We start from the raw sequence: 3,726 nt of genomic DNA, 5'->3' as shown, positions 1-3,726 counted from the left end.
ACAGATACAAAATGGACATTCATAGTTATACCCCAATTTTTTTAAGTTCCGTTGTTGAATATTATAGGTGTGTAAACTCAGCAAAATATTCTAAAAGACTCCAGTAGCCCATAATAGTATTGGGTCTTCTGTTTAACTGGCAATGTCAGAAATTATTGACGTGAGTCCCCCACAGCTCAACATAACAACATGGCTTTACTTCCTATATTTCATCTTCATACTTTTCTACTGGATGGTTAAGACCAAGGTAAAGCAGGACCTGTGCAACAAGAGTTGTAGCTTTTTGGTCTGACAAGGTCAGTGAAATGCCCTCAGGATTTATCTTGAGATCCTGTACCTCAGATTGTAGAACCTTTGTCAGTGTCAGCCATGTGGATGAGTCACTGCCAATGCTTGGCCAATGTGCTCTCTGTGAAAGCCTGAGAGAGTGTCTTCTCCCCATGTGACTCTCCTTAGGCACACTCTATGTCATCGATCACTTTCCTCTTTGGCCCCATAATCTTCTTGATCAGAAAATTTGGGACACTACCGAGGTACATGACGTTACAGTACAAGTTCTCATATGTCCTGAGTCTTAATTGACCTTAGTAGGGTAGGGCCAAAATGTTGGCTTTCCTTGTAGCCCTCCTTTTTCTCTAATTTTGGTCTGCAAACTTAGGTTGTTAACCATCCAGAAGACAAGCTTATTGTTATTATCAAACGATTTACGCTATCAAGCTTAACCTCACTATCTCACTGCATTTCAAACATCTTAGGCATAATAAGGAACAGGTATTTTTCATCAAGTATTGATATGTTGAACCTTAAGTCCCTACATAATATGATAAAGAACATTTAAAAATTAGATTATATTTTAACAATAGGATAAAGAACTCTATGCTTCTCATGTTTGCACATAAGTCCAAAAATCTCACCATATACAACCTTGAAGCAGGACTGTCCCACAGTATTCCTTTTCCTGTCTCTTATATTGCCAGTATTTTTATTTTAATAGTAAAATACCTATAGCTTATACCGAGAGTATTGTTATTTTCAAAATACTCAGAGTACAAGATATGGGCATAAAAATTCTCTAAATAAAAAAAAATGCTCTAAATAATATTAGCACAAAACTTTCTTTCAGTGAGCTAAGAGAAACTAGTAGTGTAGCTATCTTGTATATATTTTCTTTTCTTTTCCCTCCCCCCACCCGTTTCTTTCTTCTGAACAATTTTATTATCTTTTTTTTTCTTTTGTATTTTAGGCAAGGGTCTACAGGGTGTTCAGGGTCTCACTACTAGATTGGACCCATATTGATCCACTTATTTGCAGCCTCCCAAGAGCTGGGATTACAGGGGCACGCCACCATGGCCAGTCTTACTTGCAACTCAGCGGGCCCTGGGGCCCCTGCTTGCAGGGGCTTTAATCTGCTGAGCTATTTGACAGGCCCTCAATTTCATTATTTTAACAAAGTTGATCTAATAGCAAACATAAATTTGGATGAAGACCACTTTAGCAGCTAAATTTTCTTTTAGTGACACTATTGTTTATGAAGTCTTAGGTCTCCAAGATATCCTGCTATGTTTCCATCTAGAAGTTGTATAAGTTAATGTTTTTTATTTATTTATTTATTTATTTATTTATTTTTTCATTTTTCTGTATTTGGCACAGGGTCTCACTATGCAGTTCAGAGTTGTAGTGATCCTCCTGTTTCAGCCTCCCCAGCGCTGGGATTACAGGCCTGGGCCACCATGTCCAGACTTGGTCGCTGGTTCAGTGTGCCCCAGGGGCAGACCTGGCACAGCACGTGGAACCAAGGACCAAGCCCTTGTCCCAAGCTTGCCAAAGCAGGCTCTTAAGTCTGCTGAGCTATCTCACCTGCCCAGTGTTTTATATTTAAATATAGTGCTTTGTATTAAAATGCAGTGTTTATTTTGAGTTAAATTTTGTATGCCATTTGGAGCTTAGATTGAACATTAATTATTTTTGCTTATGCATTTATAATTGCTCTGGGACTGGTTTTTGACAGTGCAATCTTTTTCTGTTGTCTTGCTTTTATGCCCATTTGTCAAAAATTAATTCACTGTATTTGGGCAACCTATGCTTGAGTTTTGCATTGCGTTTTCTTAATATTAATTTTAATGAGAAAGAAATAGCAATGAGACAGTTTTCAAAACAAGTTAGTAGGACATTCACAATAACTAATACATTGTATATTGTTGTTTTTGTAGTAGTTATATAGAGCACAAGATGCAGACATGATATCTTGCCTAAACACTATTAGTACAAATATTTGTTCTCATTGAACTAAGAGAAAGTAGCTGCATATCTCTTCTACCTCTTCTATATATATATATATATATATATATATATATATATATATATATATATATATTACAAAATGGTCCTTCATTTATATTCCCCCTTTTTTGATTTGTTTTGTGCGAGATGGGTGTTCCATTGCCATTCAAATATTGTAGGTGCGTGAACTCAGCAAAATAAACCAACGTAGCCCAATAGTCCATAATAATAGTCGGTTATCAGCAGAACTGGCAATGTCGGAAGTTGTTGACTTGAGCCTTTTACAGCTCAGCATATTAATATGGCTTTACTTTTTATACCTTGTGATCGTACTTTTCTGCTGGATGGTTAAGACCAAGTTAAAGCAAGACCCATATAACTAAAATTGCTAATTTTCTGTGTATAAATATGTAATTGTTTCTTTTTCACATTCTATTGGAATTTAAAGTTTAGAATATCAATGAGAGATGGAAAATATCTGTTCCATGTTATGTCTAAGGCGTTTGATATTCAGACAGACAGTGAGGTTAAGCTCACTTGCCTCTATTACAGCGTAATAATGTCATTAAGCTTCTCTTCTGGATGATTAACAACTTAAGCTGACAGACAGACTAAAAATTAGAGGAAAAAAAAGGCTACAAGGATAACCAATATTTTGGCCCTAACCCTTCTAGGCCAGTGAAGCCTCAGGACATAAGAGAACATGTACTGTAACATCCTGTAACTCGGTAGTGTCCCAAATTTTCCAATCAAGGAGATTGTGGGGTTACAGAGGAAGGTGATTGATGATGCAGAGTGTGCCTAAGGAGAGTCATATAGAGAGAAAACTTTCTCTCAGGCTTTCACAGAGAGCAAATTGGTCAAGCAATGCCTAGATCAGTACAAAGGCAGGACCTCAGAGTTGCCTTCTATTGATTTTGGAGATAGCTATGCATGGGGGCTCAGGCTTTTCCAAGGCTCTGTCTCTTAGGCTTTGATGTCTTCACCTTTTCAAAAATATCTAGATTTTGTTTTTTTGTGCCCAGTATGTTATGGGACTGTTTGTTCTCTCTCTGGAAGAAGCAGAAGCTCTTGCAGATTTTAAGCTGGTGCAATCCTAAGGTCACACATCACTATTCCTCCTTTCTCAGGGGGATGTGAATGTTAGGACCTTTCTGACTTTACTTCCAATTTGCAATGCATTTTACTTCAATTTGTCATACACCTACAATATATAGTTATTATTGTTTTTCCCCATAATTTTATTGAGAAACAAATAACAATGAGACAGTTTCAAACCAAATGGTAGGACAGTTTCAATAATTAACACATTGCATACAGTCTTCCTAGTGGTTAATTGCTGTACAAGATGTGGACATGATATCCTATTTACAAACACCATTAGAACAAATCCCTCTATTCATTAAGAGAATGTAAGTATATATCTATCCTAACTACTTTGAATAC

This window comes from Octodon degus, unplaced genomic scaffold (assembly GCF_000260255.1).
Source record: "Octodon degus isolate 3935 unplaced genomic scaffold, OctDeg1.0 scaffold00036, whole genome shotgun sequence".
Classification (NCBI taxonomy): Eukaryota; Metazoa; Chordata; class Mammalia; order Rodentia; family Octodontidae; genus Octodon; species Octodon degus.
The sequence above is the reverse complement of the archived record's forward strand: the minus strand, read 5'-3'. Positions refer to the sequence as shown.